At 46.6% G+C, this 26,858-nt stretch overlaps 11 non-coding genes across 11 annotated transcripts; all 11 read right to left on the bottom strand.

Moving 5' to 3' along the window:
- Window positions 1-2,971: 2,971 nt before the first annotated feature.
- LOC130327246 (U2 spliceosomal RNA) lies at window positions 2,972-3,162 on the bottom strand. The gene has a single exon (XR_008871705.1). It is a non-coding gene; the product is annotated as a U2 spliceosomal RNA (small nuclear RNA).
- A 2,095-nt stretch (window positions 3,163-5,257) lies between these two features.
- On the bottom strand, window positions 5,258-5,448 carry LOC130327245 (U2 spliceosomal RNA). Its single transcript, XR_008871704.1, has one exon. It is a non-coding gene; the product is annotated as a U2 spliceosomal RNA (small nuclear RNA).
- Window positions 5,449-7,534: 2,086 nt separating this feature from the next.
- Window positions 7,535-7,725, bottom strand: LOC130327247 (U2 spliceosomal RNA). Its single transcript, XR_008871706.1, has one exon. It is a non-coding gene; the product is annotated as a U2 spliceosomal RNA (small nuclear RNA).
- A 2,094-nt stretch (window positions 7,726-9,819) lies between these two features.
- On the bottom strand, window positions 9,820-10,010 carry LOC130327243 (U2 spliceosomal RNA). Its single transcript, XR_008871703.1, has one exon. It is a non-coding gene; the product is annotated as a U2 spliceosomal RNA (small nuclear RNA).
- Window positions 10,011-12,095: 2,085 nt separating this feature from the next.
- LOC130327242 (U2 spliceosomal RNA) lies at window positions 12,096-12,286 on the bottom strand. The gene has a single exon (XR_008871702.1). It is a non-coding gene; the product is annotated as a U2 spliceosomal RNA (small nuclear RNA).
- Window positions 12,287-14,382: 2,096 nt separating this feature from the next.
- On the bottom strand, window positions 14,383-14,573 carry LOC130327241 (U2 spliceosomal RNA). The gene has a single exon (XR_008871701.1). It is a non-coding gene; the product is annotated as a U2 spliceosomal RNA (small nuclear RNA).
- Window positions 14,574-16,679: 2,106 nt separating this feature from the next.
- Window positions 16,680-16,870, bottom strand: LOC130327240 (U2 spliceosomal RNA). The gene has a single exon (XR_008871700.1). It is a non-coding gene; the product is annotated as a U2 spliceosomal RNA (small nuclear RNA).
- A 2,085-nt stretch (window positions 16,871-18,955) lies between these two features.
- LOC130327239 (U2 spliceosomal RNA) lies at window positions 18,956-19,146 on the bottom strand. The gene has a single exon (XR_008871699.1). It is a non-coding gene; the product is annotated as a U2 spliceosomal RNA (small nuclear RNA).
- A 2,085-nt stretch (window positions 19,147-21,231) lies between these two features.
- LOC130327250 (U2 spliceosomal RNA) lies at window positions 21,232-21,422 on the bottom strand. Its single transcript, XR_008871709.1, has one exon. It is a non-coding gene; the product is annotated as a U2 spliceosomal RNA (small nuclear RNA).
- Window positions 21,423-23,517: 2,095 nt separating this feature from the next.
- LOC130327249 (U2 spliceosomal RNA) lies at window positions 23,518-23,708 on the bottom strand. The gene has a single exon (XR_008871708.1). It is a non-coding gene; the product is annotated as a U2 spliceosomal RNA (small nuclear RNA).
- A 2,101-nt stretch (window positions 23,709-25,809) lies between these two features.
- On the bottom strand, window positions 25,810-26,000 carry LOC130327248 (U2 spliceosomal RNA). The gene has a single exon (XR_008871707.1). It is a non-coding gene; the product is annotated as a U2 spliceosomal RNA (small nuclear RNA).
- Between the last annotated feature and the right edge of the window lie 858 nt (window positions 26,001-26,858).

The following is a 26,858-nucleotide window of genomic DNA, read 5'->3' as shown; positions in this document are numbered from 1 at the left end:
CCGAACTCTCCCGATGGCAAAATTTGGGGGCGGATGGCAAAGACCCCCAATACCACCGGGATCCTTACGGAGCTTGACCCAGAACTTCCTCTTGCCGTTCCAGAACCGCACGGAGTTCAAGATTTTGTTTGCGAATCGCACCTCTTCTTCGCAGTATCGCCGAAGAAAAGTGGCTATATCCTCCGTGGTCACATGAGGGCTGTGCATAGCCACCACCAACGGTATATGTTCCTCACCATAGAGGAACTGGAACGAAAGACCGTCGAGTCGATCGTCCCTCTGGTCCGCACCAGACAAGGTTGCATAGATGTTATCGCAACACGCCGTGGCCGTGAAGGTGACGGTATACAGGCCACGGCTTTCCTGGTCATTTAGACACAGGATGTCCTCCCTATTGAGGCGGAAGTAGTCAAGAAGAATCACCTCCGCAATGAAGCGGAGGTTCTTCAACTGACGATGGCTCTCCGACACCTCTATGCGGATGGTATTTCGCATCGACATTTCCCCAGAGGGGAAAGCCCAGGAGAACGGCATCTTCCACACCCAGGGTCCTAAGCCCCTTCCCCAATAGCAGCAGGGGCTCGGAATCCCGCTATAAAAGCGGAACCCTTACCCAAGGCAGAGGTCGGGGGTACCCTAGGTGCTTCCGAAGCTACAGGTAACGCTCAACGTACCGAAAATGCCTTCTGAGACACAAGGTCCCAGAGACAGGGGATCGCAACCCGTTGTCTGTGGACTAAGCCCGCTCCCCAATAGCAGCAAGGGGGTGAAGTCCCTCCGTAAGGAGAGACAATCCCCAAGGCGAGAAGCGGGGTACCACAGACACCTTCCGACCAGACCAAATGCAGATAACTACACTTGATCTTAGCCAAAAGGCCGAGAAGCGATAACCGTGAAAGGGGCGGGCCCAACAAGGTCCCCTTCATGGGCACTATCACTGCTTGCTGTCAGGGAGGCTGCCAGACAATTTTCCATGCACACTCTGGGCTGGGGGGCAGTCAACCACCAGTACACACAGCAGAACCTAAACCCATACCATTATTGCTAAGCAGCAAGACAGGGGCCCATTGCACTCCCACGGGGCCTTTTTAAATGCAATCCATAACCCGGATTTGCCAGGAACCCTTCTTACTCCTCCTACTTGCATGTGACACTGGGCTTAGGATCTGCATAGGAAACACACACACAAGCACACACCTACCTTTGTTGCCTGCAGATGCCTCCTTGGCTGTCCCCAAACGGTATCAAACCAACACCCACGGGAAGCTGTAAGCATAGAGGACATGCCTGCACCCCATTGGACTTACCTGTGTGGGTTAAATCCGGGTTATTTGACAACCTATGGCGGTGATGGTTCTGCTCAGGCAGAGCAGTGCTGATGCTCCTCATAAAGCTGTCGCTGCTGTGAAGGTTCTAGGTGACATCACAAATCCCTTTGGTTACATACACAACAAAGCTGGGTTGTTGTTGTTTACACTCTGCAAGGCCTGTGGAAGTGAGTGACATCATAGCACTGTAGTTCTGAGGGTTCAAGATGGATGCAACAATCTCCTGTTGCTTCTATGAAGGCCGTAATAGACGACATCACCAAACAGCTCCATAGTCACATACACAGCAAAGGAGAGATGTTGTTTACACCTAGTGATGTCAGTGGTATTGAGTGACATCACAGCACAGTGCTAAGGCTCCTGGGCCTGGACACAGCAGCGGCTGCAATATCTCAACGGAGAATACGTTTATATCTATGTGTGTGTGTGCGCATATATATATATATATATATATATATATATATATTTCTCCGCCGAAATCACTTTTAAACCCATTTCCACCTTTTTTTCCCTTCTCTTCCTCTTACTTTTTTTTCACGTTTTTTTACGTTTTTCTCCTTTTCGCCTCTTTTCTGGGCGTATTATTCTTCTTTTTCTTCTTTTTTTTCGTCTAATGCATACCCCATCAGTGCAGCAATGCTTATTCAATACCGCCAGCAGATGGAGACACTGGGGGATAATTTTCTAAGGATTTATACAGATTTTTCCTGTCTGAATTTGTCGCACAGAAAGTTGCAGGCCAAATATGTGTGACATTTCTGCGACTTTAGCTTCTAGAGCATTTTTACAACATTATACATAGGTGCTGAATACATAAAAAGCGACTGTTCAGCGACAGACAAGTCGCATCGGCTGAAAGTAGGCCAGAATGTCAGTCCATGTTGGAGCAGGTTTAGATACAGTCTAAAGCATAGATCTCAAAGTCTGTGCACAGAATTTAGCAAGGGCCTCGCACCTTCTGATGCATCAGGTAGGTGCACAATAGCATAGCCTAACCCTCTGTACTTTGGTCTATATTGATGCGGGACATAGACAGCCAGCTGATGACCAATCCATTAGTGCAATGGATGGCTGGAAGCATTTGTCTTTGCCTTTGCAATACCACAGAAGCAATGCATGGTCAATGTACAGCAATGACACACCTGTGTGAACAGCCAGGAGACCCCCCCCCCCCCCCCCCATGTTATGTTACATAGTTACATAGTTAGTACGGTCGAAAAAAGACATATGTCCATCACGTTCAACCAGGGAATTAAGGGGTAGGGGTGTGGCGCGATATTGGGGAAGGGATGAGATTTTATATTTCTTCATAAGCATTAATCTTATTTTGTCAATTAGGAACATTCAGCACCCACCCGCTATCAAGGCAGCTGCCTATCATGTCATGCCCTACCTGCACAGGTGTGCTGGCTACTCAAATGATCCAATTAAGGAGGCCATTTAGTCAGCAGCAGCAGAAGTCCTGTGCCTGGACGCTCCAACAGGGGCCAGACACAAGCAGAAGCAGAAGCAGCAGAAGCAGCAGCAGCACCACCTTTTGTTTTTTGGCTGCAGCAGCAGCAAGGCCCACAGGGCTGGCTAGCTGGCTAGCCAGCAAGCAGGTAGCAATGAAAGTAGGAATCTTTCTTTTTAACCCTGTAAGGGGGTGGTGCACTGTACCCGAAGATACTGCCATATCGGGTCAATGCATAGGGCGACGGAAGCAAGCTTCGAAATCGGCCCCCGTTCTCAAAAATCCATTTAATATATGGTCCCCAGATAGGGGACGTATCAGATATTAAACTGATAAGAACAGATACTACACTTGATCTTAGCCAAAAGGCCGAGAAGCGATAACCGTGAAAGGGGCGGGCCCAACAAGGTCCCCTTCATGGGCACTATCACTGCTTGCTGTCAGGGAGGCTGCCAGACAATTTTCCATGCACACTCTGGGCTGGGGGGCAGTCAACCACCAGTACACACAGCAGAACCTAAACCCATACCATTATTGCTAAGCAGCAAGACAGGGGCCCATTGCACTCCCACGGGGCCTTTTTAAATGCAATCCATAACCCGGATTTGCCAGGAACCCTTCTTACTCCTCCTACTTGCATGTGACACTGGGCTTAGGATCTGCATAGGAAACACACACACAAGCACACACCTACCTTTGTTGCCTGCAGATGCCTCCTTGGCTGTCCCCAAACGGTATCAAACCAACACCCACGGGAAGCTGTAAGCATAGAGGACATGCCTGCACCCCATTGGACTTACCTGTGTGGGTTAAATCCGGGTTATTTGACAACCTATGGCGGTGATGGTTCTGCTCAGGCAGAGCAGTGCTGATGCTCCTCATAAAGCTGTCGCTGCTGTGAAGGTTCTAGGTGACATCACAAATCCCTTTGGTTACATACACAACAAAGCTGGGTTGTTGTTGTTTACACTCTGCAAGGCCTGTGGAAGTGAGTGACATCATAGCACTGTAGTTCTGAGGGTTCAAGATGGATGCAACAATCTCCTGTTGCTTCTATGAAGGCCGTAATAGACGACATCACCAAACAGCTCCATAGTCACATACACAGCAAAGGAGAGATGTTGTTTACACCTAGTGATGTCAGTGGTATTGAGTGACATCACAGCACAGTGCTAAGGCTCCTGGGCCTGGACACAGCAGCGGCTGCAATATCTCAACGGAGAATACGTTTATATCTATGTGTGTGTGTGCGCATATATATATATATATATATATATATATATATATATATATATATATTTCTCCGCCGAAATCACTTTTAAACCCATTTCCACCTTTTTTTCCCTTCTCTTCCTCTTACTTTTTTTTCACGTTTTTTTACGTTTTTCTCCTTTTCGCCTCTTTTCTGGGCGTATTATTCTTCTTTTTCTTCTTTTTTTTCGTCTAATGCATACCCCATCAGTGCAGCAATGCTTATTCAATACCGCCAGCAGATGGAGACACTGGGGGATAATTTTCTAAGGATTTATACTGATTTTTCCTGTCTGAATTTGTCGCACAGAAAGTTGCAGGCCAAATATGTGTGACATTTCTGCGACTTTAGCTTCTAGAGCATTTTTACAACATTATACATAGGTGCTGAATACATAAAAAGCGACTGTTCAGCGACAGACAAGTCGCATCGGCTGAAAGTAGGCCAGAATGTCAGTCCATGTTGGAGCAGGTTTAGATACAGTCTAAAGCATAGATCTCAAAGTCTGTGCACAGAATTTAGCAAGGGCCTCGCACCTTCTGATGCATCAGGTAGGTGCACAATAGCATAGCCTAACCCTCTGTACTTTGGTCTATATTGATGCGGGACATAGACAGCCAGCTGATGACCAATCCATTAGTGCAATGGATGGCTGGAAGCATTTGTCTTTGCCTTTGCAATACCACAGAAGCAATGCATGGTCAATGTACAGCAATGACACACCTGTGTGAACAGCCAGGAGACACCCCCCCCCCCCCCCCATGTTATGTTACATAGTTACATAGTTAGTACGGTCGAAAAAAGACATATGTCCATCACGTTCAACCAGGGAATTAAGGGGTAGGGGTGTGGCGCGATATTGGGGAAGGGATGAGATTTTATATTTCTTCATAAGCATTAATCTTATTTTGTCAATTAGGAACATTCAGCACCCACCCGCTATCAAGGCAGCTGCCTATCATGTCATGCCCTACCTGCACAGGTGTGCTGGCTACTCAAATGATCCAATTAAGGAGGCCATTTAGTCAGCAGCAGCAGAAGTCCTGTGCCTGGACGCTCCAACAGGGGCCAGACACAAGCAGAAGCAGAAGCAGCAGAAGCAGCAGCAGCACCACCTTTTGTTTTTTGGCTGCAGCAGCAGCAAGGCCCACAGGGCTGGCTAGCTGGCTAGCCAGCAAGCAGGTAGCAATGAAAGTAGGAATCTTTCTTTTTAACCCTGTAAGGGGGTGGTGCACTGTACCCGAAGATACTGCCATATCGGGTCAATGCATAGGGCGACGGAAGCAAGCTTCGAAATCGGCCCCCGTTCTCAAAAATCCATTTAATATATGGTCCCCAGATAGGGGACGTATCAGATATTAAACTGATAAGAACAGATACTACACTTGATCTTAGCCAAAAGGCCGAGAAGCGATAACCGTGAAAGGGGCGGGCCCAACAAGGTCCCCTTCATGGGCACTATCACTGCTTGCTGTCAGGGAGGCTGCCAGACAATTTTCCATGCACACTCTGGGCTGGGGGGCAGTCAACCACCAGTACACACAGCAGAACCTAAACCCATACCATTATTGCTAAGCAGCAAGACAGGGGCCCATTGCACTCCCACGGGGCCTTTTTAAATGCAATCCATAACCCGGATTTGCCAGGAACCCTTCTTACTCCTCCTACTTGCATGTGACACTGGGCTTAGGATCTGCATAGGAAACACACACACAAGCACACACCTACCTTTGTTGCCTGCAGATGCCTCCTTGGCTGTCCCCAAACGGTATCAAACCAACACCCACGGGAAGCTGTAAGCATAGAGGACATGCCTGCACCCCATTGGACTTACCTGTGTGGGTTAAATCCGGGTTATTTGACAACCTATGGCGGTGATGGTTCTGCTCAGGCAGAGCAGTGCTGATGCTCCTCATAAAGCTGTCGCTGCTGTGAAGGTTCTAGGTGACATCACAAATCCCTTTGGTTACATACACAACAAAGCTGGGTTGTTGTTGTTTACACTCTGCAAGGCCTGTGGAAGTGAGTGACATCATAGCACTGTAGTTCTGAGGGTTCAAGATGGATGCAACAATCTCCTGTTGCTTCTATGAAGGCCGTAATAGACGACATCACCAAACAGCTCCATAGTCACATACACAGCAAAGGAGAGATGTTGTTTACACCTAGTGATGTCAGTGGTATTGAGTGACATCACAGCACAGTGCTAAGGCTCCTGGGCCTGGACACAGCAGCGGCTGCAATATCTCAACGGAGAATACGTTTATATCTATGTGTGTGTGTGCGCATATATATATATATATATATATATATATATATATATATATATTTCTCCGCCGAAATCACTTTTAAACCCATTTCCACCTTTTTTTCCCTTCTCTTCCTCTTACTTTTTTTTCACGTTTTTTTACGTTTTTCTCCTTTTCGCCTCTTTTCTGGGCGTATTATTCTTCTTTTTCTTCTTTTTTTTCGTCTAATGCATACCCCATCAGTGCAGCAATGCTTATTCAATACCGCCAGCAGATGGAGACACTGGGGGATAATTTTCTAAGGATTTATACTGATTTTTCCTGTCTGAATTTGTCGCACAGAAAGTTGCAGGCCAAATATGTGTGACATTTCTGCGACTTTAGCTTCTAGAGCATTTTTACAACATTATACATAGGTGCTGAATACATAAAAAGCGACTGTTCAGCGACAGACAAGTCGCATCGGCTGAAAGTAGGCCAGAATGTCAGTCCATGTTGGAGCAGGTTTAGATACAGTCTAAAGCATAGATCTCAAAGTCTGTGCACAGAATTTAGCAAGGGCCTCGCACCTTCTGATGCATCAGGTAGGTGCACAATAGCATAGCCTAACCCTCTGTACTTTGGTCTATATTGATGCGGGACATAGACAGCCAGCTGATGACCAATCCATTAGTGCAATGGATGGCTGGAAGCATTTGTCTTTGCCTTTGCAATACCACAGAAGCAATGCATGGTCAATGTACAGCAATGACACACCTGTGTGAACAGCCAGGAGACCCCCCCCCCCCCATGTTATGTTACATAGTTACATAGTTAGTACGGTCGAAAAAAGACATATGTCCATCACGTTCAACCAGGGAATTAAGGGGTAGGGGTGTGGCGCGATATTGGGGAAGGGATGAGATTTTATATTTCTTCATAAGCATTAATCTTATTTTGTCAATTAGGAACATTCAGCACCCACCCGCTATCAAGGCAGCTGCCTATCATGTCATGCCCTACCTGCACAGGTGTGCTGGCTACTCAAATGATCCAATTAAGGAGGCCATTTAGTCAGCAGCAGCAGAAGTCCTGTGCCTGGACGCTCCAACAGGGGCCAGACACAAGCAGAAGCAGAAGCAGCAGAAGCAGCAGCAGCACCACCTTTTGTTTTTTGGCTGCAGCAGCAGCAAGGCCCACAGGGCTGGCTAGCTGGCTAGCCAGCAAGCAGGTAGCAATGAAAGTAGGAATCTTTCTTTTTAACCCTGTAAGGGGGTGGTGCACTGTACCCGAAGATACTGCCATATCGGGTCAATGCATAGGGCGACGGAAGCAAGCTTCAAAATCGGCCCCCGTTCTCAAAAATCCATTTAATATATGGTCCCCAGATAGGGGACGTATCAGATATTAAACTGATAAGAACAGATACTACACTTGATCTTAGCCAAAAGGCCGAGAAGCGATAACCGTGAAAGGGGCGGGCCCAACAAGGTCCCCTTCATGGGCACTATCACTGCTTGCTGTCAGGGAGGCTGCCAGACAATTTTCCATGCACACTCTGGGCTGGGGGGCAGTCAACCACCAGTACACACAGCAGAACCTAAACCCATACCATTATTGCTAAGCAGCAAGACAGGGGCCCATTGCACTCCCACGGGGCCTTTTTAAATGCAATCCATAACCCGGATTTGCCAGGAACCCTTCTTACTCCTCCTACTTGCATGTGACACTGGGCTTAGGATCTGCATAGGAAACACACACACAAGCACACACCTACCTTTGTTGCCTGCAGATGCCTCCTTGGCTGTCCCCAAACGGTATCAAACCAACACCCACGGGAAGCTGTAAGCATAGAGGACATGCCTGCACCCCATTGGACTTACCTGTGTGGGTTAAATCCGGGTTATTTGACAACCTATGGCGGTGATGGTTCTGCTCAGGCAGAGCAGTGCTGATGCTCCTCATAAAGCTGTCGCTGCTGTGAAGGTTCTAGGTGACATCACAAATCCCTTTGGTTACATACACAACAAAGCTGGGTTGTTGTTGTTTACACTCTGCAAGGCCTGTGGAAGTGAGTGACATCATAGCACTGTAGTTCTGAGGGTTCAAGATGGATGCAACAATCTCCTGTTGCTTCTATGAAGGCCGTAATAGACGACATCACCAAACAGCTCCATAGTCACATACACAGCAAAGGAGAGATGTTGTTTACACCTAGTGATGTCAGTGGTATTGAGTGACATCACAGCACAGTGCTAAGGCTCCTGGGCCTGGACACAGCAGCGGCTGCAATATCTCAACGGAGAATACGTTTATATCTATGTGTGTGTGTGCGCATATATATATATATATATATATATATATATATATATATATATTTCTCCGCCGAAATCACTTTTAAACCCATTTCCACCTTTTTTTCCCTTCTCTTCCTCTTACTTTTTTTTCACGTTTTTTTACGTTTTTCTCCTTTTCGCCTCTTTTCTGGGCGTATTATTCTTCTTTTTCTTCTTTTTTTTCGTCTAATGCATACCCCATCAGTGCAGCAATGCTTATTCAATACCGCCAGCAGATGGAGACACTGGGGGATAATTTTCTAAGGATTTATACTGATTTTTCCTGTCTGAATTTGTCGCACAGAAAGTTGCAGGCCAAATATGTGTGACATTTCTGCGACTTTAGCTTCTAGAGCATTTTTACAACATTATACATAGGTGCTGAATACATAAAAAGCGACTGTTCAGCGACAGACAAGTCGCATCGGCTGAAAGTAGGCCAGAATGTCAGTCCATGTTGGAGCAGGTTTAGATACAGTCTAAAGCATAGATCTCAAAGTCTGTGCACAGAATTTAGCAAGGGCCTCGCACCTTCTGATGCATCAGGTAGGTGCACAATAGCATAGCCTAACCCTCTGTACTTTGGTCTATATTGATGCGGGACATAGACAGCCAGCTGATGACCAATCCATTAGTGCAATGGATGGCTGGAAGCATTTGTCTTTGCCTTTGCAATACCACAGAAGCAATGCATGGTCAATGTACAGCAATGACACACCTGTGTGAACAGCCAGGAGACCCCCCCCCCCCCCCCCCCCCATGTTATGTTACATAGTTACATAGTTAGTACGGTCGAAAAAAGACATATGTCCATCACGTTCAACCAGGGAATTAAGGGGTAGGGGTGTGGCGCGATATTGGGGAAGGGATGAGATTTTATATTTCTTCATAAGCATTAATCTTATTTTGTCAATTAGGAACATTCAGCACCCACCCGCTATCAAGGCAGCTGCCTATCATGTCATGCCCTACCTGCACAGGTGTGCTGGCTACTCAAATGATCCAATTAAGGAGGCCATTTAGTCAGCAGCAGCAGAAGTCCTGTGCCTGGACGCTCCAACAGGGGCCAGACACAAGCAGAAGCAGAAGCAGCAGAAGCAGCAGCACCACCACCTTTTGTTTTTTGGCTGCAGCAGCAGCAAGGCCCACAGGGCTGGCTAGCTGGCTAGCCAGCAAGCAGGTAGCAATGAAAGTAGGAATCTTTCTTTTTAACCCTGTAAGGGGGTGGTGCACTGTACCCGAAGATACTGCCATATCGGGTCAATGCATAGGGCGACGGAAGCAAGCTTCGAAATCGGCCCCCGTTCTCAAAAATCCATTTAATATATGGTCCCCAGATAGGGGACGTATCAGATATTAAACTGATAAGAACAGATACTACACTTGATCTTAGCCAAAAGGCCGAGAAGCGATAACCGTGAAAGGGGCGGGCCCAACAAGGTCCCCTTCATGGGCACTATCACTGCTTGCTGTCAGGGAGGCTGCCAGACAATTTTCCATGCACACTCTGGGCTGGGGGGCAGTCAACCACCAGTACACACAGCAGAACCTAAACCCATACCATTATTGCTAAGCAGCAAGACAGGGGCCCATTGCACTCCCACGGGGCCTTTTTAAATGCAATCCATAACCCGGATTTGCCAGGAACCCTTCTTACTCCTCCTACTTGCATGTGACACTGGGCTTAGGATCTGCATAGGAAACACACACACAAGCACACACCTACCTTTGTTGCCTGCAGATGCCTCCTTGGCTGTCCCCAAACGGTATCAAACCAACACCCACGGGAAGCTGTAAGCATAGAGGACATGCCTGCACCCCATTGGACTTACCTGTGTGGGTTAAATCCGGGTTATTTGACAACCTATGGCGGTGATGGTTCTGCTCAGGCAGAGCAGTGCTGATGCTCCTCATAAAGCTGTCGCTGCTGTGAAGGTTCTAGGTGACATCACAAATCCCTTTGGTTACATACACAACAAAGCTGGGTTGTTGTTGTTTACACTCTGCAAGGCCTGTGGAAGTGAGTGACATCATAGCACTGTAGTTCTGAGGGTTCAAGATGGATGCAACAATCTCCTGTTGCTTCTATGAAGGCCGTAATAGACGACATCACCAAACAGTTCCATAGTCACATACACAGCAAAGGAGAGATGTTGTTTACACCTAGTGATGTCAGTGGTATTGAGTGACATCACAGCACAGTGCTAAGGCTCCTGGGCCTGGACACAGCAGCGGCTGCAATATCTCAACGGAGAATACGTTTATATCTATGTGTGTGTGTGCGCATATATATATATATATATATATATATATATATATATATATATATATTTCTCCGCCGAAATCACTTTTAAACCCATTTCCACCTTTTTTTCCCTTCTCTTCCTCTTACTTTTTTTTCACGTTTTTTTACGTTTTTCTCCTTTTCGCCTCTTTTCTGGGCGTATTATTCTTCTTTTTCTTCTTTTTTTTCGTCTAATGCATACCCCATCAGTGCAGCAATGCTTATTCAATACCGCCAGCAGATGGAGACACTGGGGGATAATTTTCTAAGGATTTATACTGATTTTTCCTGTCTGAATTTGTCGCACAGAAAGTTGCAGGCCAAATATGTGTGACATTTCTGCGACTTTAGCTTCTAGAGCATTTTTACAACATTATACATAGGTGCTGAATACATAAAAAGCGACTGTTCAGCGACAGACAAGTCGCATCGGCTGAAAGTAGGCCAGAATGTCAGTCCATGTTGGAGCAGGTTTAGATACAGTCTAAAGCATAGATCTCAAAGTCTGTGCACAGAATTTAGCAAGGGCCTCGCACCTTCTGATGCATCAGGTAGGTGCACAATAGCATAGCCTAACCCTCTGTACTTTGGTCTATATTGATGCGGGACATAGACAGCCAGCTGATGACCAATCCATTAGTGCAATGGATGGCTGGAAGCATTTGTCTTTGCCTTTGCAATACCACAGAAGCAATGCATGGTCAATGTACAGCAATGACACACCTGTGTGAACAGCCAGGAGACCCCCCCCCCCCCCCCCATGTTATGTTACATAGTTACATAGTTAGTACGGTCGAAAAAAGACATATGTCCATCACGTTCAACCAGGGAATTAAGGGGTAGGGGTGTGGCGCGATATTGGGGAAGGGATGAGATTTTATATTTCTTCATAAGCATTAATCTTATTTTGTCAATTAGGAACATTCAGCACCCACCCGCTATCAAGGCAGCTGCCTATCATGTCATGCCCTACCTGCACAGGTGTGCTGGCTACTCAAATGATCCAATTAAGGAGGCCATTTAGTCAGCAGCAGCAGAAGTCCTGTGCCTGGACGCTCCAACAGGGGCCAGACACAAGCAGAAGCAGAAGCAGCAGAAGCACCACCTTTTGTTTTTTGGCTGCAGCAGCAGCAAGGCCCACAGGGCTGGCTAGCTGGCTAGCCAGCAAGCAGGTAGCAATGAAAGTAGGAATCTTTCTTTTTAACCCTGTAAGGGGGTGGTGCACTGTACCCGAAGATACTGCCATATCGGGTCAATGCATAGGGCGACGGAAGCAAGCTTCGAAATCGGCCCCCGTTCTCAAAAATCCATTTAATATATGGTCCCCAGATAGGGGACGTATCAGATATTAAACTGATAAGAACAGATACTACACTTGATCTTAGCCAAAAGGCCGAGAAGCGATAACCGTGAAAGGGGCGGGCCCAACAAGGTCCCCTTCATGGGCACTATCACTGCTTGCTGTCAGGGAGGCTGCCAGACAATTTTCCATGCACACTCTGGGCTGGGGGGCAGTCAACCACCAGTACACACAGCAGAACCTAAACCCATACCATTATTGCTAAGCAGCAAGACAGGGGCCCATTGCACTCCCACGGGGCCTTTTTAAATGCAATCCATAACCCGGATTTGCCAGGAACCCTTCTTACTCCTCCTACTTGCATGTGACACTGGGCTTAGGATCTGCATAGGAAACACACACACAAGCACACACCTACCTTTGTTGCCTGCAGATGCCTCCTTGGCTGTCCCCAAACGGTATCAAACCAACACCCACGGGAAGCTGTAAGCATAGAGGACATGCCTGCACCCCATTGGACTTACCTGTGTGGGTTAAATCCGGGTTATTTGACAACCTATGGCGGTGATGGTTCTGCTCAGGCAGAGCAGTGCTGATGCTCCTCATAAAGCTGTCGCTGCTGTGAAGGTTCTAGGTGACATCACAAATCCCTTTGGTTACATACACAACAAAGCTGGGTTGTTGTTGTTTACACTCTGCAAGGCCTGTGGAAGTGAGTGACATCATAGCACTGTAGTTCTGAGGGTTCAAGATGGATGCAACAATCTCCTGTTGCTTCTATGAAGGCCGTAATAGACGACATCACCAAACAGCTCCATAGTCACATACACAGCAAAGGAGAGATGTTGTTTACACCTAGTGATGTCAGTGGTATTGAGTGACATCACAGCACAGTGCTAAGGCTCCTGGGCCTGGACACAGCAGCGGCTGCAATATCTCAACGGAGAATACGTTTATATCTATGTGTGTGTGTGCGCATATATATATATATATATATATATATATATATATATATATATATATTTCTCCGCCGAAATCACTTTTAAACCCATTTCCACCTTTTTTTCCCTTCTCTTCCTCTTACTTTTTTTTCACGTTTTTTTACGTTTTTCTCCTTTTCGCCTCTTTTCTGGGCGTATTATTCTTCTTTTTCTTCTTTTTTTTCGTCTAATGCATACCCCATCAGTGCAGCAATGCTTATTCAATACCGCCAGCAGATGGAGACACTGGGGGATAATTTTCTAAGGATTTATACTGATTTTTCCTGTCTGAATTTGTCGCACAGAAAGTTGCAGGCCAAATATGTGTGACATTTCTGCGACTTTAGCTTCTAGAGCATTTTTACAACATTATACATAGGTGCTGAATACATAAAAAGCGACTGTTCAGCGACAGACAAGTCGCATCGGCTGAAAGTAGGCCAGAATGTCAGTCCATGTTGGAGCAGGTTTAGATACAGTCTAAAGCATAGATCTCAAAGAAAGTCTGTGCACAGAATTTAGCAAGGGCCTCGCACCTTCTGATGCATCAGGTAGGTGCACAATAGCATAGCCTAACCCTCTGTACTTTGGTCTATATTGATGCGGGACATAGACAGCCAGCTGATGACCAATCCATTAGTGCAATGGATGGCTGGAAGCATTTGTCTTTGCCTTTGCAATACCACAGAAGCAATGCATGGTCAATGTACAGCAATGACACACCTGTGTGAACAGCCAGGAGACCCCCCCCCCCCCCCATGTTATGTTACATAGTTACATAGTTAGTACGGTCGAAAAAAGACATATGTCCATCACGTTCAACCAGGGAATTAAGGGGTAGGGGTGTGGCGCGATATTGGGGAAGGGATGAGATTTTATATTTCTTCATAAGCATTAATCTTATTTTGTCAATTAGGAACATTCAGCACCCACCCGCTATCAAGGCAGCTGCCTATCATGTCATGCCCTACCTGCACAGGTGTGCTGGCTACTCAAATGATCCAATTAAGGAGGCCATTTAGTCAGCAGCAGCAGAAGTCCTGTGCCTGGACGCTCCAACAGCGGCCAGACACAAGCAGAAGCAGAAGCAGCAGAAGCAGCAGCAGCACCACCTTTTGTTTTTTGGCTGCAGCAGCAGCAAGGCCCACAGGGCTGGCTAGCTGGCTAGCCAGCAAGCAGGTAGCAATGAAAGTAGGAATCTTTCTTTTTAACCCTGTAAGGGGGTGGTGCACTGTACCCGAAGATACTGCCATATCGGGTCAATGCATAGGGCGACGGAAGCAAGCTTCGAAATCGGCCCCCGTTCTCAAAAATCCATTTAATATATGGTCCCCAGATAGGGGACGTATCAGATATTAAACTGATAAGAACAGATACTACACTTGATCTTAGCCAAAAGGCCGAGAAGCGATAACCGTGAAAGGGGCGGGCCCAACAAGGTCCCCTTCATGGGCACTATCACTGCTTGCTGTCAGGGAGGCTGCCAGACAATTTTCCATGCACACTCTGGGCTGGGGGGCAGTCAACCACCAGTACACACAGCAGAACCTAAACCCATACCATTATTGCTAAGCAGCAAGACAGGGGCCCATTGCACTCCCACGGGGCCTTTTTAAATGCAATCCATAACCCGGATTTGCCAGGAACCCTTCTTACTCCTCCTACTTGCATGTGACACTGGGCTTAGGATCTGCATAGGAAACACACACACAAGCACACACCTACCTTTGTTGCCTGCAGATGCCTCCTTGGCTGTCCCCAAACGGTATCAAACCAACACCCACGGGAAGCTGTAAGCATAGAGGACATGCCTGCACCCCATTGGACTTACCTGTGTGGGTTAAATCCGGGTTATTTGACAACCTATGGCGGTGATGGTTCTGCTCAGGCAGAGCAGTGCTGATGCTCCTCATAAAGCTGTCGCTGCTGTGAAGGTTCTAGGTGACATCACAAATCCCTTTGGTTACATACACAACAAAGCTGGGTTGTTGTTGTTTACACTCTGCAAGGCCTGTGGAAGTGAGTGACATCATAGCACTGTAGTTCTGAGGGTTCAAGATGGATGCAACAATCTCCTGTTGCTTCTATGAAGGCCGTAATAGACGACATCACCAAACAGCTCCATAGTCACATACACAGCAAAGGAGAGATGTTGTTTACACCTAGTGATGTCAGTGGTATTGAGTGACATCATAGCACAGTGCTAAGGCTCCTGGGCCTGGACACAGCAGCGGCTGCAATATCTCAACGGAGAATACGTTTATATCTATGTGTGTGTGTGCGCATATATATATATATATATATATATATATATATATATATATATATATATATATATTTCTCCGCCGAAATCACTTTTAAACCCATTTCCACCTTTTTTTCCCTTCTCTTCCTCTTACTTTTTTTTCACGTTTTTTTACGTTTTTCTCCTTTTCGCCTCTTTTCTGGGCGTATTATTCTTCTTTTTCTTCTTTTTTTTCGTCTAATGCATACCCCATCAGTGCAGCAATGCTTATTCAATACCGCCAGCAGATGGAGACACTGGGGGATAATTTTCTAAGGATTTATACTGATTTTTCCTGTCTGAATTTGTCGCACAGAAAGTTGCAGGCCAAATATGTGTGACATTTCTGCGACTTTAGCTTCTAGAGCATTTTTACAACATTATACATAGGTGCTGAATACATAAAAAGCGACTGTTCAGCGACAGACAAGTCGCATCGGCTGAAAGTAGGCCAGAATGTCAGTCCATGTTGGAGCAGGTTTAGATACAGTCTAAAGCATAGATCTCAAAGTCTGTGCACAGAATTTAGCAAGGGCCTCGCACCTTCTGATGCATCAGGTAGGTGCACAATAGCATAGCCTAACCCTCTGTACTTTGGTCTATATTGATGCGGGACATAGACAGCCAGCTGATGACCAATCCATTAGTGCAATGGATGGCTGGAAGCATTTGTCTTTGCCTTTGCAATACCACAGAAGCAATGCATGGTCAATGTACAGCAATGACACACCTGTGTGAACAGCCAGGAGACCCCCCCCCCCCCCCCCCCCCATGTTATGTTACATAGTTACATAGTTAGTACGGTCGAAAAAAGACATATGTCCATCACGTTCAACCAGGGAATTAAGGGGTAGGGGTGTGGCGCGATATTGGGGAAGGGATGAGATTTTATATTTCTTCATAAGCATTAATCTTATTTTGTCAATTAGGAACATTCAGCACCCACCCGCTATCAAGGCAGCTGCCTATCATGTCATGCCCTACCTGCACAGGTGTGCTGGCTACTCAAATGATCCAATTAAGGAGGCCATTTAGTCAGCAGCAGCAGAAGTCCTGTGCCTGGACGCTCCAACAGGGGCCAGACACAAGCAGAAGCAGAAGCAGCAGAAGCAGCAGCAGCACCACCTTTTGTTTTTTGGCTGCAGCAGCAGCAAGGCCCACAGGGCTGGCTAGCTGGCTAGCCAGCAAGCAGGTAGCAATGAAAGTAGGAATCTTTCTTTTTAACCCTGTAAGGGGGTGGTGCACTGTACCCGAAGATACTGCCATATCGGGTCAATGCATAGGGCGACGGAAGCAAGCTTCGAAATCGGCCCCCGTTCTCAAAAATCCATTTAATATATGGTCCCCAGATAGGGGACGTATCAGATATTAAACTGATAAGAACAGATACTACACTTGATCTTAGCCAAAAGGCCGAGAAGCGATAACCGTGAAAGGGGCGGGCCCAACAAGGTCCCCTTCATGGGCACTATCACTGCTTGCTGTCAGGGAGGCTGCCAGACAATTTTCCATGCACACTCTGGGCTGGGGGGCAGTCAACCACCAGTACACACAGCAGAACCTAAACCCATACCATTATTGCTAAGCAGCAAGACAGGGGCCCATTGCACTCCCACGGGGCCTTTTTAAATGCAATCCATAACCCGGATTTGCCAGGAACCCTTCTTACTCCTCCTACTTGCATGTGACACTGGGCTTAGGATCTGCATAGGAAACACACACACAAGCACACACCTACCTTTGTTGCCTGCAGATGCCTCCTTGGCTGTCCCCAAACGGTATCAAACCAACACCCACGGGAAGCTGTAAGCATAGAGGACATGCCTGCACCCCATTGGACTTACCTGTGTGGGTTAAATCCGGGTTATTTGACAACCTATGGCGGTGATGGTTCTGCTCAGGCAGAGCAGTGCTGATGCTCCTCATAAAGCTGTCGCTGCTGTGAAGGTTCTAGGTGACATCACAAATCCCTTTGGTTACATACACAACAAAGCTGGGTTGTTGTTGTTTACACTCTGCAAGGCCTGTGGAAGTGAGTGACATCATAGCACTGTAGTTCTGAGGGTTCAAGATGGATGCAACAATCTCCTGTTGCTTCTATGAAGGCCGTAATAGACGACATCACCAAACAGCTCCATAGTCACATACACAGCAAAGGAGAGATGTTGTTTACACCTAGTGATGTCAGTGGTATTGAGTGACATCACAGCACAGTGCTAAGGCTCCTGGGCCTGGACACAGCAGCGGCTGCAATATCTCAACGGAGAATACGTTTATATCTATGTGTGTGTGTGCGCATATATATATATATATATATATATATATATATATATATATATTTCTCCGCCGAAATCACTTTTAAACCCATTTCCACCTTTTTTTCCCTTCTCTTCCTCTTACTTTTTTTTCACGTTTTTTTACGTTTTTCTCCTTTTCGCCTCTTTTCTGGGCGTATTATTCTTCTTTTTCTTCTTTTTTTTCGTCTAATGCATACCCCATCAGTGCAGCAATGCTTATTCAATACCGCCAGCAGATGGAGACACTGGGGGATAATTTTCTAAGGATTTATACTGATTTTTCCTGTCTGAATTTGTCGCACAGAAAGTTGCAGGCCAAATATGTGTGACATTTCTGCGACTTTAGCTTCTAGAGCATTTTTACAACATTATACATAGGTGCTGAATACATAAAAAGCGACTGTTCAGCGACAGACAAGTCGCATCGGCTGAAAGTAGGCCAGAATGTCAGTCCATGTTGGAGCAGGTTTAGATACAGTCTAAAGCATAGATCTCAAAGTCTGTGCACAGAATTTAGCAAGGGCCTCGCACCTTCTGATGCATCAGGTAGGTGCACAATAGCATAGCCTAACCCTCTGTACTTTGGTCTATATTGATGCGGGACATAGACAGCCAGCTGATGACCAATCCATTAGTGCAATGGATGGCTGGAAGCATTTGTCTTTGCCTTTGCAATACCACAGAAGCAATGCATGGTCAATGTACAGCAATGACACACCTGTGTGAACAGCCAGGAGACCCCCCCCCCCCATGTTATGTTACATAGTTACATAGTTAGTACGGTCGAAAAAAGACATATGTCCATCACGTTCAACCAGGGAATTAAGGGGTAGGGGTGTGGCGCGATATTGGGGAAGGGATGAGATTTTATATTTCTTCATAAGCATTAATCTTATTTTGTCAATTAGGAACATTCAGCACCCACCCGCTATCAAGGCAGCTGCCTATCATGTCATGCCCTACCTGCACAGGTGTGCTGGCTACTCAAATGATCCAATTAAGGAGGCCATTTAGTCAGCAGCAGCAGAAGTCCTGTGCCTGGACGCTCCAACAGGGGCCAGACACAAGCAGAAGCAGAAGCAGCAGAAGCAGCAGCAGCACCACCTTTTGTTTTTTGGCTGCAGCAGCAGCAAGGCCCACAGGGCTGGCTAGCTGGCTAGCCAGCAAGCAGGTAGCAATGAAAGTAGGAATCTTTCTTTTTAACCCTGTAAGGGGGTGGTGCACTGTACCCGAAGATACTGCCATATCGGGTCAATGCATAGGGCGACAGAAGCAAGCTTCGAAATCGGCCCCCGTTCTCAAAAATCCATTTAATATATGGTCCCCAGATAGGGGACGTATCAGATATTAAACTGATAAGAACAGATACTACACTTGATCTTAGCCAAAAGGCCGAGAAGCGATAACCGTGAAAGGGGCGGGCCCAACAAGGTCCCCTTCATGGGCACTATCACTGCTTGCTGTCAGGGAGGCTGCCAGACAATTTTCCATGCACACTCTGGGCTGGGGGGCAGTCAACCACCAGTACACACAGCAGAACCTAAACCCATACCATTATTGCTAAGCAGCAAGACAGGGGCCCATTGCACTCCCACGGGGCCTTTTTAAATGCAATCCATAACCCGGATTTGCCAGGAACCCTTCTTACTCCTCCTACTTGCATGTGACACTGGGCTTAGGATCTGCATAGGAAACACACACACAAGCACACACCTACCTTTGTTGCCTGCAGATGCCTCCTTGGCTGTCCCCAAACGGTATCAAACCAACACCCACGGGAAGCTGTAAGCATAGAGGACATGCCTGCACCCCATTGGACTTACCTGTGTGGGTTAAATCCGGGTTATTTGACAACCTATGGCGGTGATGGTTCTGCTCAGGCAGAGCAGTGCTGATGCTCCTCATAAAGCTGTCGCTGCTGTGAAGGTTCTAGGTGACATCACAAATCCCTTTGGTTACATACACAACAAAGCTGGGTTGTTGTTGTTTACACTCTGCAAGGCCTGTGGAAGTGAGTGACATCATAGCACTGTAGTTCTGAGGGTTCAAGATGGATGCAACAATCTCCTGTTGCTTCTATGAAGGCCGTAATAGACGACATCACCAAACAGCTCCATAGTCACATACACAGCAAAGGAGAGATGTTGTTTACACCTAGTGATGTCAGTGGTATTGAGTGACATCACAGCACAGTGCTAAGGCTCCTGGGCCTGGACACAGCAGCGGCTGCAATATCTCAACGGAGAATACGTTTATATCTATGTGTGTGTGTGCGCATATATATATATATATATATATATATATATATATATATTTCTCCGCCGAAATCACTTTTAAACCCATTTCCACCTTTTTTTCCCTTCTCTTCCTCTTACTTTTTTTTTCACGTTTTTTTACGTTTTTCTCCTTTTCGCCTCTTTTCTGGGCGTATTATTCTTCTTTTTCTTCTTTTTTTTCGTCTAATGCATACCCCATCAGTGCAGCAATGCTTATTCAATACCGCCAGCAGATGGAGACACTGGGGGATAATTTTCTAAGGATTTATACTGATTTTTCCTGTCTGAATTTGTCGCACAGAAAGTTGCAGGCCAAATATGTGTGACATTTCTGCGACTTTAGCTTCTAGAGCATTTTTACAACATTATACATAGGTGCTGAATACATAAAAAGCGACTGTTCAGCGACAGACAAGTCGCATCGGCTGAAAGTAGGCCAGAATGTCAGTCCATGTTGGAGCAGGTTTAGATACAGTCTAAAGCATAGATCTCAAAGTCTGTGCACAGAATTTAGCAAGGGCCTCGCACCTTCTGATGCATCAGGTAGGTGCACAATAGCATAGCCTAACCCTCTGTACTTTGGTCTATATTGATGCGGGACATAGACAGCCAGCTGATGACCAATCCATTAGTGCAATGGATGGCTGGAAGCATTTGTCTTTGCCTTTGCAATACCACAGAAGCAATGCATGGTCAATGTACAGCAATGACACACCTGTGTGAACAGCCAGGAGACCCCCCCCCCCCATGTTATGTTACATAGTTACATAGTTAGTACGGTCGAAAAAAGACATATGTCCATCACGTTCAACCAGGGAATTAAGGGGTAGGGGTGTGGCGCGATATTGGGGAAGGGATGAGATTTTATATTTCTTCATAAGCATTAATCTTATTTTGTCAATTAGGAACATTCAGCACCCACCCGCTATCAAGGCAGCTGCCTATCATGTCATGCCCTACCTGCACAGGTGTGCTGGCTACTCAAATGATCCAATTAAGGAGGCCATTTAGCCAGCAGCAGCAGAAGTCCTGTGCCTGGACGCTCCAACAGGGGCCAGACACAAGCAGAAGCAGCAGAAGCAGCAGAAGCAGCAGCAGCACCACCTTTTGTTTTTTGGCTGCAGCAGCAGCAAGGCCCACAGGGCTGGCTAGCTGGCTAGCCAGCAAGCAGGTAGCAATGAAAGTAGGAATCTTTCTTTTTAACCCTGTAAGGGGGTGGTGCACTGTACCCGAAGATACTGCCATATCGGGTCAATGCATAGGGCGACGGAAGCAAGCTTCGAAATCGGCCCCCGTTCTCAAAAATCCATTTAATATATGGTCCCCAGATAGGGGACGTATCAGATATTAAACTGATAAGAACAGATACTACACTTGATCTTAGCCAAAAGGCCGAGAAGCGATAACCGTGAAAGGGGCGGGCCCAACAAGGTCCCCTTCATGGGCACTATCACTGCTTGCTGTCAGGGAGGCTGCCAGACAATTTTCCATGCACACTCTGGGCTGGGGGGCAGTCAACCACCAGTACACACAGCAGAACCTAAACCCATACCATTATTGCTAAGCAGCAAGACAGGGGCCCATTGCACTCCCACGGGGCCTTTTTAAATGCAATCCATAACCCGGATTTGCCAGGAACCCTTCTTACTCCTCCTACTTGCATGTGACACTGGGCTTAGGATCTGCATAGGAAACACACACACAAGCACACACCTACCTTTGTTGCCTGCAGATGCCTCCTTGGCTGTCCCCAAACGGTATCAAACCAACACCCACGGGAAGCTGTAAGCATAGAGGACATGCCTGCACCCCATTGGACTTACCTGTGTGGGTTAAATCCGGGTTATTTGACAACCTATGGCGGTGATGGTTCTGCTCAGGCAGAGCAGTGCTGATGCTCCTCATAAAGCTGTCGCTGCTGTGAAGGTTCTAGGTGACATCACAAATCCCTTTGGTTACATACACAACAAAGCTGGGTTGTTGTTGTTTACACTCTGCAAGGCCTGTGGAAGTGAGTGACATCATAGCACTGTAGTTCTGAGGGTTCAAGATGGATGCAACAATCTCCTGTTGCTTCTATGAAGGCCGTAATAGACGACATCACCAAACAGCTCCATAGTCACATACACAGCAAAGGAGAGATGTTGTTTACACCTAGTGATGTCAGTGGTATTGAGTGACATCACAGCACAGTGCTAAGGCTCCTGGGCCTGGACACAGCAGCGGCTGCAATATCTCAACGGAGAATACGTTTATATCTATGTGTGTGTGTGCGCATATATATATATATATATATATATATATATATATATATATATATTTCTCCGCCGAAATCACTTTTAAACCCATTTCCACCTTTTTTTCCCTTCTCTTCCTCTTACTTTTTTTTCACGTTTTTTTACGTTTTTCTCCTTTTCGCCTCTTTTCTGGGCGTATTATTCTTCTTTTTCTTCTTTTTTTTCGTCTAATGCATACCCCATCAGTGCAGCAATGCTTATTCAATACCGCCAGCAGATGGAGACACTGGGGGATAATTTTCTAAGGATTTATACTGATTTTTCCTGTCTGAATTTGTCGCACAGAAAGTTGCAGGCCAAATATGTGTGACATTTCTGCGACTTTAGCTTCTAGAGCATTTTTACAACATTATACATAGGTGCTGAATACATAAAAAGCGACTGTTCAGCGACAGACAAGTCGCATCGGCTGAAAGTAGGCCAGAATGTCAGTCCATGTTGGAGCAGGTTTAGATACAGTCTAAAGCATAGATCTCAAAGTCTGTGCACAGAATTTAGCAAGGGCCTCGCACCTTCTGATGCATCAGGTAGGTGCACAATAGCATAGCCTAACCCTCTGTACTTTGGTCTATATTGATGCGGGACATAGACAGCCAGCTGATGACCAATCCATTAGTGCAATGGATGGCTGGAAGCATTTGTCTTTGCCTTTGCAATACCACAGAAGCAATGCATGGTCAATGTACAGCAATGACACACCTGTGTGAACAGCCAGGAGACCCCCCCCCCCCCCCCCCCCATGTTATGTTACATAGTTACATAGTTAGTACGGTCGAAAAAAGACATATGTCCATCACGTTCAACCAGGGAATTAAGGGGTAGGGGTGTGGCGCGATATTGGGGAAGGGATGAGATTTTATATTTCTTCATAAGCATTAATCTTATTTTGTCAATTAGGAACATTCAGCACCCACCCGCTATCAAGGCAGCTGCCTATCATGTCATGCCCTACCTGCACAGGTGTGCTGGCTACTCAAATGATCCAATTAAGGAGGCCATTTAGTCAGCAGCAGCAGAAGTCCTGTGCCTGGACGCTCCAACAGGGGCCAGACACAAGCAGAAGCAGAAGCAGCAGAAGCAGCAGCAGCACCACCTTTTGTTTTTTGGCTGCAGCAGCAGCAAGGCCCACAGGGCTGGCTAGCTGGCTAGCCAGCAAGCAGGTAGCAATGAAAGTAGGAATCTTTCTTTTTAACCCTGTAAGGGGGTGGTGCACTGTACCCGAAGATACTGCCATATCGGGTCAATGCATAGGGCGACGGAAGCAAGCTTCGAAATCGGCCCCCGTTCTCAAAAATCCATTTAATATATGGTCCCCAGATAGGGGACGTATCAGATATTAAACTGATAAGAACAGATACTACACTTGATCTTAGCCAAAAGGCCGAGAAGCGATAACCGTGAAAGGGGCGGGCCCAACAAGGTCCCCTTCATGGGCACTATCACTGCTTGCTGTCAGGGAGGCTGCCAGACAATTTTTCATGCACACTCTGGGCTGGGGGGCAGTCAACCACCAGTACACACAGCAGAACCTAAACCCATACCATTATTGCTAAGCAGCAAGACAGGGGCCCATTGCACTCCCACGGGGCCTTTTTAAATGCAATCCATAACCCGGATTTGCCAGGAACCCTTCTTACTCCTCCTACTTGCATGTGACACTGGGCTTAGGATCTGCATAGGAAACACACACACAAGCACACACCTACCTTTGTTGCCTGCAGATGCCTCCTTGGCTGTCCCCAAACGGTATCAAACCAACACCCACGGGAAGCTGTAAGCATAGAGGACATGCCTGCACCCCATTGGACTTACCTGTGTTGGTTAAATCCGGGTTATTTGACAACCTATGGCGGTGATGGTTCTGCTCAGGCAGAGCAGTGCTGATGCTCCTCATAAAGCTGTCGCTGCTGTGAAGGTTCTAGGTGACATCACAAATCCCTTTGGTTACATACACAACAAAGCTGGGTTGTTGTTGTTTACACTCTGCAAGGCCTGTGGAAGTGAGTGACATCATAGCACTGTAGTTCTGAGGGTTCAAGATGGATGCAACAATCTCCTGTTGCTTCTATGAAGGCCGTAATAGACGACATCACCAAACAGCTCCATAGTCACATACACAGCAAAGGAGAGATGTTGTTTACACCTAGTGATGTCAGTGGTATTGAGTGACATCACAGCACAGTGCTAAGGCTCCTGGGCCTGGACACAGCAGCGGCTGCAATATCTCAACGGAGAATACGTTTATATCTATGTGTGTGTGTGCGCATATATATATATATATATATATATATATATATATATATATATATATATATATTTCTCCGCCGAAATCACTTTTAAACCCATTTCCACCTTTTTTTCCCTTCTCTTCCTCTTACTTTTTTTTCACGTTTTTTTACGTTTTTCTCCTTTTCGCCTCTTTTCTGGGCGTATTATTCTTCTTTTTCTTCTTTTTTTTCGTCTAATGCATACCCCATCAGTGCAGCAATGCTTATTCAATACCGCCAGCAGATGGAGACACTGGGGGATAATTTTCTAAGGATTTATACTGATTTTTCCTGTCTGAATTTGTCGCACAGAAAGTTGCAGGCCAAATATGTGTGACATTTCTGCGACTTTAGCTTCTAGAGCATTTTTACAACATTATACATAGGTGCTGAATACATAAAAAGCGACTGTTCAGCGACAGACAAGTCGCATCGGCTGAAAGTAGGCCAGAATGTCAGTCCATGTTGGAGCAGGTTTAGATACAGTCTAAAGCATAGATCTCAAAGTCTGTGCACAGAATTTAGCAAGGGCCTCGCACCTTCTGATGCATCAGGTAGGTGCACAATAGCATAGCCTAACCCTCTGTACTTTGGTCTATATTGATGCGGGACATAGACAGCCAGCTGATGACCAATCCATTAGTGCAATGGATGGCTGGAAGCATTTGTCTTTGCCTTTGCAATACCACAGAAGCAATGCATGGTCAATGTACAGCAATGACACACCTGTGTGAACAGCCAGGAGACCCCCCCCCCCCCCCCCCATGTTATGTTACATAGTTACATAGTTAGTACGGTCGAAAAAAGACATATGTCCATCACGTTCAACCAGGGAATTAAGGGGTAGGGGTGTGGCGCGATATTGGGGAAGGGATGAGATTTTATATTTCTTCATAAGCATTAATCTTATTTTGTCAATTAGGAACATTCAGCACCCACCCGCTATCAAGGCAGCTGCCTATCATGTCATGCCCTACCTGCACAGGTGTGCTGGCTACTCAAATGATCCAATTAAGGAGGCCATTTAGTCAGCAGCAGCAGAAGTCCTGTGCCTGGACGCTCCAACAGGGGCCAGACACAAGCAGAAGCAGAAGCAGCAGAAGCAGCAGCAGCACCACCTTTTGTTTTTTGGCTGCAGCAGCAGCAAGGCCCACAGGGCTGGCTAGCTGGCTAGCCAGCAAGCAGGTAGCAATGAAAGTAGGAATCTTTCTTTTTAACCCTGTAAGGGGGTGGTGCACTGTACCCGAAGATACTGCCATATCGGGTCAATGCATAGGGCGACGGAAGCAAGCTTCGAAATCGGCCCCCGTTCTCAAAAATCCATTTAATATATGGTCCCCAGATAGGGGACGTATCAGATATTAAACTGATAAGAACAGATACTACACTTGATCTTAGCCAAAAGGCCGAGAAGCGATAACCGTGAAAGGGGCGGGCCCAACAAGGTCCCCTTCATGGGCACTATCACTGCTTGCTGTCAGGGAGGCTGCCAGACAATTTTCCATGCACACTCTGGGCTGGGGGGCAGTCAACCACCAGTACACACAGCAGAACCTAAACCCATACCATTATTGCTAAGCAGCAAGACAGGGGCCCATTGCACTCCCACGGGGCCTTTTTAAATGCAATCCATAACCCGGATTTGCCAGGAACCCTTCTTACTCCTCCTACTTGCATGTGACACTGGGCTTAGGATCTGCATAGGAAACACACACACAAGCACACACCTACCTTTGTTGCCTGCAGATGCCTCCTTGGCTGTCCCCAAACGGTATCAAACCAACACCCACGGGAAGCTGTAAGCATAGAGGACATGCCTGCACCCCATTGGACTTACCTGTGTGGGTTAAATCCGGGTTATTTGACAACCTATGGCGGTGATGGTTCTGCTCAGGCAGAGCAGTGCTGATGCTCCTCATAAAGCTGTCGCTGCTGTGAAGGTTCTAGGTGACATCACAAATCCCTTTGGTTACATACACAACAAAGCTGGGTTGTTGTTGTTTACACTCTGCAAGGCCTGTGGAAGTGAGTGACATCATAGCACTGTAGTTCTGAGGGTTCAAGATGGATGCAACAATCTCCTGTTGCTTCTATGAAGGCCGTAATAGACGACATCACCAAACAGCTCCATAGTCACATACACAGCAAAGGAGAGATGTTGTTTACACCTAGTGATGTCAGTGGTATTGAGTGACATCACAGCACAGTGCTAAGGCTCCTGGGCCTGGACACAGCAGCGGCTGCAATATCTCAACGGAGAATACGTTTATATCTAT

This window comes from Hyla sarda, unplaced genomic scaffold, assembly GCF_029499605.1.
Source record: "Hyla sarda isolate aHylSar1 unplaced genomic scaffold, aHylSar1.hap1 scaffold_2950, whole genome shotgun sequence".
Classification (NCBI taxonomy): domain Eukaryota; kingdom Metazoa; phylum Chordata; class Amphibia; order Anura; family Hylidae; genus Hyla; species Hyla sarda.
Note: the sequence above shows the minus strand (reverse complement) of the source record. Positions and strands in the feature narration are given on the sequence as shown.